The sequence below is a fragment of the Octopus sinensis genome, linkage group LG4 (assembly GCF_006345805.1).
Source record: "Octopus sinensis linkage group LG4, ASM634580v1, whole genome shotgun sequence".
Classification (NCBI taxonomy): Eukaryota; Metazoa; Mollusca; class Cephalopoda; order Octopoda; family Octopodidae; genus Octopus; species Octopus sinensis.
The window spans coordinates 11,363,335-11,378,334 of NC_043000.1; the positions used below are offsets into that span (position 1 = coordinate 11,363,335).

At 42.8% G+C, this 15,000-nt stretch overlaps 1 protein-coding gene and 1 long non-coding RNA gene across 5 annotated transcripts in view; one reads left to right on the forward strand and one right to left on the reverse strand.

Annotated features, from left to right (window-relative positions):
- LOC115211074 overlaps positions 1-15,000 on the reverse strand; it is an 88,924-nt gene that overhangs the window by 9,812 nt on the left and 64,112 nt on the right. The gene's annotated exons all lie outside the window — the stretch shown is intronic.
- Positions 7,199-14,758, forward strand: LOC115211076. The gene is made up of 2 exons (XR_003881463.2): positions 7,199-7,334; positions 14,307-14,758. It is a non-coding gene; the product is annotated as an uncharacterized LOC115211076 (long non-coding RNA).

Genomic DNA, 15,000 nt, shown 5'->3' on the forward strand with positions numbered 1-15,000 from the left:
ATATTCATATGGCACAGAATGTTTTCACTTCAATAGACGTCATTGATTGGCTGAAATTGCAGAAATTGAAGAAAAAAAAAAACAACAAATAGCTTACAAACTAAAGAATTTTCTCAAGAACGCCAAGAGAAAAAGATGTTTTATGTGACACATTCTACCAGTATACAAAGTTTAAAAGTGTTTAGTTCTCTTTTACTCGTTTCAGTCATTTGATTGTGGCCATGCTGGAGCACCACCTTTTAGTCGTGCAAATCGACCCCAGGACTTATTCTTTGTAAGCCTAGTACTTATTCTATCAGCCTCTTTTGCCAAACCCGCTAAGTTACGGGGACGTAAACACACCAGCATCGGTTGTCAAGCGATGTTGGGGGACAAACACAGACACACACACACATATATACGACGGGCTTCTTTCAGTTTCCGTCTACCAAATCCACTCACAAGGCTTTGGTTGGCCCAAGGCTATAGTAGAAGACACTTGCCCAAGGTGCTACACAGTGGGACTGAACCCAGAACCATGTGGTTCGTAAGCAAGCTACTTACCACACAGCCACAAAGAAAGTATTTTTTCAATCTGCTGGTCAAAGTGGAAATGTCCCATACATTTATTGTCTTTCATGGCTGATGCAGTTGGGTTGAGGTAACCACAGGGACCATGAACCATGTTCGATTTTACAATTTCTTTTGTCTTTTGAGGGATTTGGAATTTCAGCTGATATTATGGAATCGATCAAATTAGTGTGAATTTTCTCCAGAAGCTACATTAAAATATGAACATGGGACAGGCTTCTTTTCTTGCCATTCAACAGTGCTCATGTAACAATATACAGGTTGAAATAGGTAAAACTTTATTGTAAAGGGTAAAGACTCACTTTAGTCACGAATGACCATTGGACTGCACCTAAAAAGTGTGGGCAGGGTTATGGAAGACAAGCAGTTGCCCATGGATACCCCCCCAACACCACCAGCAATGTTATCCAAGGGAAAGGCAAAGTTAGATACAGTTTGCACCAATGATGTCACAGCTTATTCTTTCAGCTGAGTGGATTGAAGCAAAGTGAAATAAAGTGTCTTGCCCAAGACACTTGTTACTGTATTCATTTTGAGATGCTCTATGTTTCTTTCAATTAATTTTAAATATAACAAAGAATTTAGTAAAATAACTTAGTTATCATTCAGCTAGTGTTAGGAACATAAATTATGACTAAGGTTTGATGGAAGATTTTAATTCAAAACTTATGAAAACAAGACATTTGTACCACAGAGCCAGAGCCGGTTTCAGTCTGGTTGGTAACGAAAGGATTAAGAATTGTTTCTCTATTATATATTTTAACCCTTTCGTTACCATATTCTGTTGAGATGCTATGTGTTTCTTTCAATTAATTTTAAATATAACAAAGAATTTAGTAAAATAACTCAGTTATCTTTCAGCTAGTGTTAGGAACATAAATTGTGACTAAGGTTTGGTGGAAGATTTTAATTCAAAACTTTTGAAAATAAAACATTTGTACTCAAAGCCAGAGCTGGTTTCAGCTGGGTTGGTAACGAAAGGGTTAAACGAATTACTTCTAATTATTAATTTCGATAAATGCAATAATCCATACAGAATAGTCTTTCTTTTGTTTTTGGAAGTGATTCCACCAGTTTGTGGTTTCAGTGTTCATACTTGACAGAGTGTAAGTACCTTGAGAGAAAAGTTGGACCTAAGAAGCATCAGTTGTGGTGTGCAAGAGAGACGTTTGCGCTGGTATGGTCATGTAGCGAGAATGGGTGAAGATAGTTGTGTGAAAAAGTGCCACACCCTAGCGGTTGAGGGAACCTGTGGAAGAGGTAGACCCAATAAAACGTGGGACGAGGTGGTGAAGAACAACCTTTGAACTTTAGGTCTCACCGAGGAAATGACCAGAGACCGAGACCTTTGGAAGTATGCTGTGCGTGGAAAGACCCAGAAGGACAAGTGAGACCATACTCGTGGCCGCTACCTGGGACATAGCCAGCCCATTTATGAATACCGTTCTTTCTTGTGACACAAACCCTACTTGTGAAGACCTGTTGAGGCAAGTGAAAATCAAAATGAAAATCAAAATCGAAAGCGAAATCTCTCAACATCAATGGAAATTGTAGCTGAGATACCAGTGCCGGTGGCACGTAAGAGAACCATCCAAACGTGGCCGTTGCCAGCTCTGCCCCGATTGGCCTCTGTGCCAGTGGCATGTAAAAAGCACCATCCAATTGTGGCTGTTGCCAGCTTCGTCTGGCCCCCGTGCCGATGGCACATAAAAAGCACCATCCGATCATGGCCGTTTGCCAGCCTCGTCTGGCACCTGTGCAGGTGGCACATAAAAAGCACCCACTACACTCACGGAGTGGTTGGTGTTAGGAAGGGCATCCAGCTGTAGAAACACTGCCAGATCAGACTGGGCCTGGCGCAGCCTTCTGGCTTCCCAGACCCCAGTTGAACTGTCCAACCCATGCTAGCATGGAAAACGGACGTTAAACAATGATGATGATGATAAACATATTTCTTCCTTCTCATCTTTGCCTCCAGCTAATTTTTTAACCACAAAATAAATATTCCTTCCCTACCCCAACACATGTCATTAACACTTCTCTCTCCCTCTTTTTCACCTCTACCTTCAGCTGACCACATGATTCATTTGGCCTGTTAACCACTTTTCTTTTCTCTTCCCTTTCTCTCACCCATTCCACATCCACCTCTCTAACTAAAGTATAACAGGCAAACAAACAAGAAGATCACCTCAGACAAGTGGAACCTGTGTACACTCCACGAAATGAAAAAAAAATTAAGAGCACCTATTTAAGAAAGAGTGGAGGTGCATGACTTAGTGGTTAGGGTGTCAGCATCATGATCGTAAGAGTGTGGTTTCGATTCCTGGACTGGGCGACAAATTGTGTTCTTGAGCAAAACACTTCCTTTCACGTTGCTCCAGTCCACTCAGCTGGCAAATATGAGTAACGCTGTGATGGACTGGCGTCCTGTCCAAATGGGAAACACATATGCCATAGAAACTGGCAAACCGGGCCCATGAACCTAGCTAGGCTTTAAAAGGGTCAAGATGGAGGCGCGTGTCATAGTGGTTAGGGTGTAAGCATCATGATCGTAAGATTGTGGTTTCGATTCCTGGACCAGGCAACGCGTTGAGTTCTTGATCAAAACACTTCATTTCACGTTGCTCTAGTCCACTCAGCTGGCAAAAATGAGTAATGCTGCGATGGACTGGTGTCCCGTCCAGCTGGGGAACACATACATCATTGAAACCGAGCACATGAGCCTGGCTAGGCTTTAAAACGGCGCATTTATTTATTTCATTTAAGAAAGAAAGAATAATCTGCATGTTTGCAGCATTCATATTTCAGCTTTCTTTAAATATTCTTGACGTTTGTCTGCATTCGTTTCCTGATGTCCTCCTTGTCGTTTGTCGCTGTTTATTATATCTTCTTGCTGTTCTTCTCTGATCCGTTCTCGATATCTGTGCATCTTCTCCAGAGCAGCTTGCAACTGTGTTTCTTGTGAATCCGTAGTTTAGGTCTAATTAACCCTCTCTCTTTTACTTGTTTCAGTGATTTGACTGTGGCCATGCTGGAGCACCACCTTTAGTTGAGCAAATCGACCCCAGGACTTATTCTTTGTAGGCCTAGAACTTATTCTATCGGCCTCTCTTGCCGAACCGCTAAGTTACGGGGACATAAACACACCAGCATCAGTTGTCAAGCGATGTTGGGGGGACAAACACAGACACACAAACATACACACACACATACATATTTTTTCTCTCCTTGTTTTTTTTTTGTCTCTTTCTGTAGAAGAGCGTGGGCTCGAAACAAAAGATTTATTCTATTCCTGAGCATTATACTAATACATCTGTTTGTTTTCTATACCACCTGTCTTCGTCTTTTGTTTTTTTTGTGAACTCTCCTATATATACATATATATGATGGGTAAGATCCCAAGGAATGAAGCCAGTATGATCCAATGGATGTGTAATGTCAGTGTGCATACTCAACAGAGTGTAAGTACCTTGAGAGAAAAGTTGGACCTAAGAAGCATCAGATGTGGTGTGCAAGAGAGACAACTGCGCTGGTATGGTTATGTGGCGAGAATGGATGAGGACAGCTGTGTGAAAAAGTGCCACACCCTAGCAGTTGAGGGAACCTGTGGAAGAGGAAGACCTGGGATGGAGTGGTGAAGAATGACCTTCGAACTTTAGGCCTCACCAAGGAAATGACTAGTGACTGAGACCTTTGGAAATATGCCGTGCGTGAGAAGACCCGGCAAGCCAAATGAAACCATAATCTCATGGCCTATGCCAGGGGCGTAACCAGCCCACTTATGCGTAACTTTTCCTTCTTTGGACACTAAAACTCTGCTTGCGAAGACCTGTTGAGGCAAGTGAAATCAAATCAATCAAAAGCAAAATCAAAATCAAATTCGATGACTGGCGTCCGTGCTAGCAGGGTGCAAAGAGCACCATACGAGCGTGATCATTGACAGAGCGGCTAACTGGCTTCCATGCCAGTGCCACTTAAAGGGCACCATTTGAGCGTGATCGTTACCAGCGTCGCCTTACTGGCACCAAGCTAAAAGTCTACTGGGCAGTTGTGCTTACCACTCTACTATACGGATGCGAGACGTGGACTGCTTACCGAAGGCACGAGCGCCAGATAAACCACTTCCACCTCAGGTGTCTTCAGAACATCCATCACATCCGCTGGTAGGACAAAGTCCCAGACACGGAAGTTCTGAAGCAGGCAGATCTCCCTAGCATCATCACGATCATGCACAAGGCCCAGCTGAGATGGGCAGGCCACATCTCCCGCATGTCCAATACTCGCATCCCAAAACAGCTCTTCTACAGTGAACTCAGCCAGGGCAAACGCAGAGGGCAGAAGAAGCACTTCAAGGACAGTCTCAAAGTCTCTCTCAAAGACTTCTCCATCGGCACAGAGACTTGGGAGACACTTGCTGCCGACCGCTCATCCTGGCGCAGCGCAATCACCACAGGAGCAAAGACAGCCGAGGAGAGACGGATTTAGTCAGCAGAACAGAAACGCCAGATGCGGAAAGCCAGAGCCACCTGCACCAATAGCACAGCCCCTACCCACTTCTGCCCCACTTGTGGGAGGGGCTTTCTTGCCTGGATTGGCCTCACCAGCCACCTCCGGTCTCATAGCAGCAATTCCACTAAATGATGTCAATGGTCATCTTCGAACCCGAAGGACGAACATTATTATTACTGGCACTTGTGCCTGTGCTAGTAGGGTGCCAAGAGCACCATCCAAGCGTGATCGTTGCCAGAGCAGCCAACTGGCTTCCGTGCCAGTAGCACGTAAAAGGCACCATTCGAGCGTGATCGTTACCAAAGTCGCCTTACTGGCACCTGTGCTGGAGGCATGTGTAAAAGGATTCTAGCAAGGTCGTAGCCAGTACCGTCTGACTGGCCCCCATGTCGGTGGCACGTAAAAAGCACCCACTACACTCTTGGAGTGGTTGGTGTTAGGAAGTGCATCCAGCCGTAAAAACTGTGCCAAATCAAGATTGGAGTCTGGTGCAACCATCTGGTTCACCAGCCCTCAGTCAAAATCGTACAACCCATGCCAGCATGGAAAGCGGACGTTAAACGATGATGATGAGGATGACAGCATTTTTTTTTACTTGTTTCAATCATGTGACTCTGGCCAGGCTGGAGCACCACCTTCAGTCGAGCAAATCGACCCCAGGACTTTTCTTTTGCTGAACCGCTAAGTTACGGGGACATAAACACACCAGCATTGTTTGTCAAGCGATGTTGGGGGGACAAACACAGACACACACACATATATACACACACACACACACATATATATATATATACAACAGGCTTCTTTCAGTTTCCGTCTACCAAATCCACTCACAAGGCTTTGGTCGACCTGAGGCTATAGTAGAAGACACTTGCCCAAGGTGCCACACAGAAGGAATGAACCCAGAATTATGTGGTTGGAAAGCAAGCTACCTACCACACAGCCACTCCTGCACCTATAAACAAATACCAACCTTTTAAGCTATAGTTGCTATATAAAAAAAATAGTTAAATCTCAATACTTTCACTAAGAAAAAAGAAACTGATCTTTTGTGTTGAATTAAGTACCCTGACCTAATATGCTGCAAACCCCTTATTTTTGTTCAGAAAAAAAAGGAGTGGGACCAGATCCACTCCACCACCCCATCCCGGAATCATTGAAATCTTTTTTCGTTGAATGAATTTCGGTGACCTCCTAATTTGAAAATGGGGGTGAACTCTCCAAGGGTTCCACCACACACCACCCTGCTTTCCAGACCAAAACATGGGTTTTGTGGAATTTTGTGGAATTCATTCAATGTAAAAGAAAAAAAATCTTCCAATGATTCCAAGATGTGAATTTTTTTTCCCACGAGAGTTCTGGACCCCAGTTATGAACTCATTTGCATGCAGCCAATCAGAGCTCAACTATCAAACTTATGAAGGGTCTTTTAGGGTTTTTCTCTCCTTATTTTTCAGCTATTTTTGGAAATACTTCCGTCCCCCACCCATTTCCTCGTAAATTACTGTTTTTTGTTTTATTTTGTTTTGCCAAAAATGCAGCTTTTCGGATTTGGAGGATCCGGAAAATTTCCCAAAATCGGAATTTTGATATTTTGACCCCCCCCCCCCAATTTCTACATTTTTCCATAACCCGAACCCTAAAGCTAAAACCAGTACAAACGCACGAACGATATCATAAATTACAGTAACAAACGAAATATTCATCGCCGGAAGTTGTTGACAAACAACAGCAGTAATTTTATTCAGCTGAATACATGTCATTGATTGGTTGAAATTACCGAAATAGGACAACTTTAACACGAAATAACTTCGTAAATAGAAACTTTTGTCAGCAACCCTAAGAGTAAAAGATGTTCTATATGACACATTCTACGAGTGTCCGAAGTTTGAAAGTGTTTAGTTAAAAAAAAATTAATCTATGGATCTGCCGATCAAACAAAAAAATCCGAATTTTTTTCTTTCCTTTTCTTAGAGAAAATCGTGCGGGTGAAAGTATCGAAATTTACGTAAAACAAAGATAGATCACAATCAGCACACTACCACCTTCACTATAATTTTTAGTAACAAAGATCAATCAGTTCAGCTTTTTGTTTCACAACCACCGGGGTGCGATGCATTGACGAACTAGGAACAGGAAAAAAAAATGAGCACACTGCGCATGTAAACGAAATACGAAAGAGAAGCGTTAATTGGCAACGGCAATCGGATTTATACAATGGTCTCTATGGCACACCTGGAAGTACCATTACGAAGGTTTGCTGCAATTTTATTGTTTGTACCTACTTTTGTTCATACATATTCTATCTCCTCTGTCTCTCAATATAACCGCCTTTCGTGTCCATCCCCTCTCTCTTTCTCTTAATATAACTGCCTTCATTCGTCTTACTTCCTACTTCTTCCTCCCGCTCTTCCACTCACTAAAGTTCAACGAACACGTATATTACTATATTAACTGTGGAGTATGTTTCTCTGATCGATGCCATTGAAGTGTTAAAAATCTAGGAAATTCTGAGTGACTGTGTGGTAAGTAGCTTGCTTACCAACCACCTGGCCAAGTGTCTTCTACTATAGCCTCAGGCCCGACAAAATCCTTGTGAGTGGATTTAGTAGAGGAAAACTGAAAAAAAGCCCGTCGTATATATATATATATATATATATATACACACAGTGTAATAAATAAAATATATGCATACATACAAACATATATGTACGTACCGACATCTACATGTATATATACATGCATATATAAATATATATACGTATAGGACACCACAAGAAGACGTAAAAATCAATAGAAACGAAAACGGAAAAGCCATTTTGTTACAACAGAAGGACAGAGACGTGGAACAAGACGAAACGAAAACGGGAAAATCAATTATGTACAGCAGAAAAACGAAGTACAGGACATGCTGTGTGTGTGTGTGTGTCTGTTTGTCCTCCCCCCAAAACCACATGATTCCGGGTTCAGTCCCATTGCGTGGTACCTAGGGCAAGTGTCTTCTACTATAGCCTCAGGCCGACCAAATCCTTGTGAGTGGATTTAGTAGACGAAAACTGAAAAAAAGCCCGTCGTATATATGTATATATATGTGTATGTGTGTCTGTTTGTCCTCCCCCCAAAACCACATGGTTCCGGGTTCACTCCCACTGTGTGGCACCTTCGGAAAGTGTCTTCTGCTATAGCCCCGGGCCGACCAATGCCTTGTGAGTGGATTTGGTAGACGGAAACTGAAAGAAGCCCGTCGCTGAGAGATTTACGCACTATCTAGACGAGGGAAGAATTCCCTCGCAGTGGAAAGAGTCAAATACCATCCTGCTGTATAAGAAGGGCGACAGAGATCTAAAGAACTACCGACCCATATGCCTGCTGTCTCACGTGTACAAACTGTTCACTAAGATAATTCTGAACAGGTTGTCACGTCGTCTCGACGAACAACAACCGAGGGAGCAAGCAGGCTTCCGGACGAACTACAGCACAATGGACCATATATTTGCTCTAACGCAACTGCTTGAGCGAGCAAATGAGTACAAGCTGCCTCTTTGCGTTGCGTTTGTAAACTATGAGAAGGCCTTCGATAGCGTCGAAACCAATGCAGTGCTGAACTCGCTGCAGAGGCAAGGAATCGAAGCGCAATATGTGCAGCTGCTCAGAGAGGCAAATTCCAGATGCACCACCGACATAGCTCTACTGTCATCACCCATACGAGTGCCGGTCGAGAAGGGAGTGAAGCAAGGAGATACAATCTCCCCAAAACTTTTCACTGCAAGTCTCGAAGAGATTATCTGAGGCATCGAATGGCAAGGTGGTGTCAACATCAATGGCGAGCTCCTCACCCACCTCCGTTTCGCTGACGACATCATACTCATCGCTGAAAACATGGATCAGCTTCAGACCATGCTGACGGAGCTCGACATCAAAAGTTCTGCAGTAGGTCTCAAGATGAACCGCATGAAAACAAAGTTCATGCGGTCAGACAACGTACCAACAGGTCGAATGGTGATCGGCAGTGATGAAATAGAGGAGGTGAGAGAATATGTCTACCTGGGACAGGAAGTAAATATGTGCCGGGATATCAAAAAGGAGATCTCACGGAGAGTAAGGGCCGGATGGAAGGCGTTCAATGGCATAAGGGATGTGCTCAAGGGAAGGTTGGACAGGACCACCCGCGCCAACCTCATTAACAGTGCAGTTCTGCCTACAATGTTTTATGGTAATGAAACATGGGCTACCACAAAGAGAGAAGAGCAAAGACTGATAACGGCTCAAAGAGCCATGGAAAGGTCAATGCTTGGTATCTCGTTGAGAGAACACATAAATAGCAACATCATCAGAAAGAAGTCCGGCGTGAGAGATGTCATCGCAGAGTATACTCGCAGCAAGTATAGATGGGCTGGACACGTCGCCCGGCTCACCGATAATCGGTGGACGCACGCAGTTGTCGAGTGGTACCCGCGTGAGCGGAAAAGACCACCCAGAAGACCTCCACGACGGTGGAATGACGATTGGGATCACGTGGATGAGAAAGGCGCGATCCAGAGAGGAGTGGACAGCGTGCTGTGACCAGCGGTGTCAAATGGACGCCTGACGGACTGGTCGGTCAGAGTGACATATACCTATACATATATATATATATACATATATATCATCATCATCGTTTAACGTCCGTTTTCCGCGGTTAGCACGGGTTGGACGGTTCGACCGGGGTCTGGTAAGCCAGGGCTGCACCAGGCTCCAGTCTGATCTGGCAGTGTTTCTACAGCTGGATGCCCTTCCTAACGCCAACCACTCCGCGAGTGTAGTGGGTGCTTTTTACGTGCCACCTGCACAGGTGCCAGGGGGGTCTGGCATCGGCCACGATCGGTTGGTGCTTTTAACGTGCCACCGGCACGGAAGCCAGCCAAGGCGGCGCTGGCATCGGCCACGTTCGGATGGTGCTTTTTATGTGCCACCGGTACGGAAGCCAGCCAAGGCGGCGCTGGCATCGGCCACGTTCGGATGGTGCTTTTTATGTGCCACCGGTACGGAAGCCAGCCAAGGCGGCGCTGGCATCGGCCACGTTCGGATGGTGCTTTTTATGTGCCACCGGCACAGAAGCCAGTCGAGGCGGCGCTGGCATCGGCCACGTTCGGATGGTGCTTTTTATGTGCCACCGGCACAGATATCACAACTACTATTTCCATTAATATTTGTTTCGATGTTCGTGTACATGCACTTGACTCAACAGGTGCAGCAACATCAAAGGGAAATTAACTGATAAGATAGCTTTCATGTGCGGCAGATGCACAGGGACAATAGACACCACAAATACTCAGAAAACAGATTCCATCACACTCCAGGGGGTCGATTTGCTCGACTAAAGGCGGTGCTCCAGCATGGCCGCAGTCAAATGACTGAAACAAATAAAAGAGTATACTAGCTATGAGAGCCGCATGCGGCTCATCAAGTAGTTTGGACTCGTTGATATCAAACCACACACATAAACATATAACACCAAACACACACACACACACACACACAGCCGATACTGGATCTCTAAATTCCAAAATAAGCGGATAAATTTGTATTTAAACTTTCACTGGTATAAAACCGCTGCCCCTGATTCCTATCGAATAGCAGTTAGTATGAAGGATTTCCACTGTTGTTGGTCTTGGCAGGAAGACGTTTAAAGCAATGTCATACCCATATATATATATATATATATATACATCTATGTCCATCCAGTCGGTTGGCACCGCAGCAGAGACATGAAGTCTGTGTAGAATTTCCGAAATCAAACTAAGAGCAGCTTGCAACCAAACTCGTACCACTACGACTGAAAACCTACCTCTCACTGCTACTGACTCTTTGCTTTTACCACTGCATCCCCCACTACAAATGTTCTCGCCGCCGTCAATCACTAAGTCTCACCCTCACTCTCTTTGTCTCTATCTCTCCCTCTCTACTGCTGCAACCAACTGCGACCGCCACCACTATCATAGAATGAGCGTCGTCTATAACTGTTCCATTACTTTATCTCTCTCTATTTAACAACTGCTGCTGCTGCTACTACTACTATTACTACTGTTGCAGCTATCACTACCGCGGCTGCTGCTACCACGGCGACGATGACGACCGAAGCCACGACCACGACCCTGCCGGCGGCCACCAACAGCATTACCACCACCACCACCACCACCATTACCGTCATCACCATAACCTCCGCCACTATTACCGGCATTCCCGTCACCATAATGATTTCTTTATTCCCCCCCCCACAAGGGCAACTTAAATACAAAACGTTAATACAATAACATAAGACAAGCTGCGTAACGATAGCTTAACATAACTATCCTCTCTCACTCTTTCTTTTTTCTTTCCTCTCCACTCTCTCTTTCTTTCTCTCTTATCTCCCCCTCTTTTCTCTCTATGCCTTTCGCTTTCACCCCCGTCTCTACGCTTTTCTCTCTCTCTCTCTCTCTCTTTTCTCTACTTTCTCCACCATAATCACCACCACGTAACATCACAAATGCACCCAATTCTCATACCGCGATTTTACTTGATTGTTCGACCTGCTAGAAATAGCACCCAAATCTCCCCACATCACGCCCAGCCATCTTTAAAATAGGACACGTTGATTGATGTTGTTCTACAAAATTCCTAAATATACGAGTAGTCCACGGTTAGAATGCCTTTTATCATCAAAATGCTCAATCATGGTTGACTTAGGGCTAAACAATAATAGCTGTAAGTCTCTCCCGGTCTCAATCTGCTTTACCCGCTCTCAATCTTTCTCCGTCCTGCAATGTAAGACAAGGGTCGATAGTTTCGTGTATGGCATTTGACCTGTTCTGTTTGGTTGAACAAACGTACATATGTGCGCACACGCACACAGAATAAATAAATAAATAAATAAATAAATAAATAAATAAATAAATAAATAAGTAGGTAGGTAGGTAGGTAGGTAGGTACACATTACATATGTGTGTACATATATTTACATATATATATATATATATATATATATATATATATATATATATTATATATATATTGATCAAAATAAAAACATGATGCCAAGGATTCAGCGGTACATATGTTTCGGGCCTTTATTAGACAGATTTATAACAATGCATAATGTATGTCTGTGGCCTTCTTCAGCCGCGCACAACAACTTCCACAAGGACATGTGTTACATCAAAAATTCTTGGTTGGGGATGCAAATCCTCTCATTCGCGTACGACATAATGCGGCAGCAGCATAGAATTGAAGCGTCCATCTCGTTCTTCTCTCAATGTAGAATGAGGGAATTTAGATGTTGAAGTAATGTAAATAAATTAACAAATAAATACATATATAGACGTGAAGGGACCTGGTGATAAGAGTAAATAGGGGTAAAGATGGAGGGGCGAGAATTCAGGACGAAGGATAAAAAGTGTAAGTATAGAAAAATGTAAAAGTGTAGAGTATAAAGATATAAAGAGATATAAGGGGGTATAAAGAATATAAAAAAATATAAATGAATATAAAGGTATCAAGTTATAAAGTAAAAGTAGAAATAAAAATAAAAATAAAAGCATGCGTGATTCTTTACATCTGTGTACGTGTATGTAGGGATGGACGTACGTATGTATATATGGGTGTGTGTATGTGCATATATGTGTATATGTATATGTGTATGTGCGTGTATATATGTATATATGTATATTACATTATATAATTAGGGCTTAGTAAAATAAAAAATTACTTTGCCACATACTGAACTTGCTAGAAATAGCAGCCAAAAAAGTTTTTTTGCCATTTCCACTACTTAAAGAAAATTTCTCTCAGATAATGTTTACTCAAAATAACTCACGAAGGTATGGAGGTAAAAACAGAAAAATATCACAAGTACAAAGATTATTTGAGAACGTTAACGTTTCTAGATTAGCCAAATAAACTCAGCATTTCTTATTTTGGATTTGGAAGCACTAAAAAGAAAGAACATACCCTTTGGCGACTTATCACCTCAGATGACCCGTTCAGACTGCCAGTACCAACAAGCGGTGCGAACATAGTAGAGACCAACGTGTCAGCCAATCGAATTAGTGTTTACAACAATGTTGAACTAGCCGAAGATGTTTGTAATCTCGACCGAGGTTATTCTTAATACTCTTCTCAAACAGTGAAGATAGCAATGAGAGACGATATTGCTACAGCTGCAAGAGTAGTTGAGCGTCGCACTTGGTAGTTTTATTTCTCCTCTTTTTGACGTTGACCTATGATCAAAAGTATTCTAAAATACAATATTATATGATGTAGTCGTTTTTAATTAATCTTTATTTTTTTTAAGGTGCTGCGGTGTGATTTAACATAAGTTTGATTGCTATTTCTAACAAGTTGAGTGGCTGGGTAGGTGGAGTGGCAAGGCCCTGTTGATTGGTACGTCATCGACGTCATCATCATTTAAAATACCTTTTCCATGTTGGTATGGGTTGGGCGTTTCAACAGCAGCTGGCAAGCTGGAGGGCTACACCAGGCCAATGCCCTTTCTAATGCCAACCACTATACAGTGTACTGAGTGCAAGGCGGTGCGCTGGCAGAAACATTAGCATGCTGGGCGAAATGCTTAGCGGTATTTTGTCTGACCTTACATTCTGGGCTCAAATTCCGCCGAGGTCAACTTTGCCTTTCATCCTTTCGGGGTCGATAAATTAAGTACCAGTTACGCACTGGGGTCGATGTAATCAACTTAATCCGTTTGTCTGTCCTTGTTTGTCCTCTCTGTGTTTAGCCCCTTGTGGGTAGAAAAGAAATAGGTATTTCGTCTGCCGTTACGTTCTGGGTTCAAATTCCGCCGAGGTCAACTTTGCCTTTCATCCTTTTGGGGTCGATAAATTAAGTACCAGTTATGCACTGGGGTCGATGTAATCAACTTAATCCCTTTGTCTGTCCTTGTTTGTCCCCTCTGTGTTTAGCCCCTTGTGGGTAGTAAAGAAATATATATTGCCTTTGTTTCAATAAATTTTGGAAACAATAAAGAATTTAGGGAAACGACCTTGTCATTGCTAAGCTAGTGTTTGCAACACAAGTTTATTTGAAGTTTTGATGGAAAGTTTTTACTTTGGATTTCTTTAAAACAAGGAATTTGTACAATAGAAGCAAAGGCAGTATTGAGTAGGTTTATATAAAAATGGTTAAACCTGGCAGATGTTACTATTTTTTATTAAAAACAAAAGGTATATGTGTTTATTTTTTGTCTTTTGCAGATATGGAAACCACAAAAGATTCTGGATCTAACGCAGCAGGAACCAGCATGCCCAACTATGCGATAATCATCCTTGCCATAATCAGTGCTTTGCAGCCATTCTTTTTAGAATCTTCTATGTCATTTGAATCAAAATTCACGTTCTTGCGTAGAGAAAAAATATAGAATTACCAACAAAAACAAAGCTGATAAATATGTACAGGTGTTGCAAATGAAGTTTAATTACCAATAGACACCGGCCATGGCTTCAATCTCATAAGGAACATTTAAACAAGTTGTCATTTTGATTTTCACTTTTCTCCATGCATACAACACTGTATCACACATCCTAGAAGAAAGATCAACCTCCACGCTGTTTCTATTTACTCATTTCATTATCAGTTCGTGTACTTCCTATGATATGTTATCTTCTCTTACTTGTCATGCTTGAAGAATAAAATCAATTGCAGTCCTGTTTGTTTGTTTTAGTTTTTTTGTTGAAGCATAGGGCGTAGGAGTGGCTGTGTGGTAAGTAGCTTGCTTACCAACCACATGGTTCCGGGTTCAGTCCCACTGCGTGGCACCTTGGGCAAGTGTCTTCTACTATAGCCTCGGGCTGACCAAAGCTTTGTGAGTGGATTTGGTAGACGGAAACTGAAAGAAACCCGTCGTATATATGTATATATATGTTTGTGTGTCTGTGTTTGACAACCGAT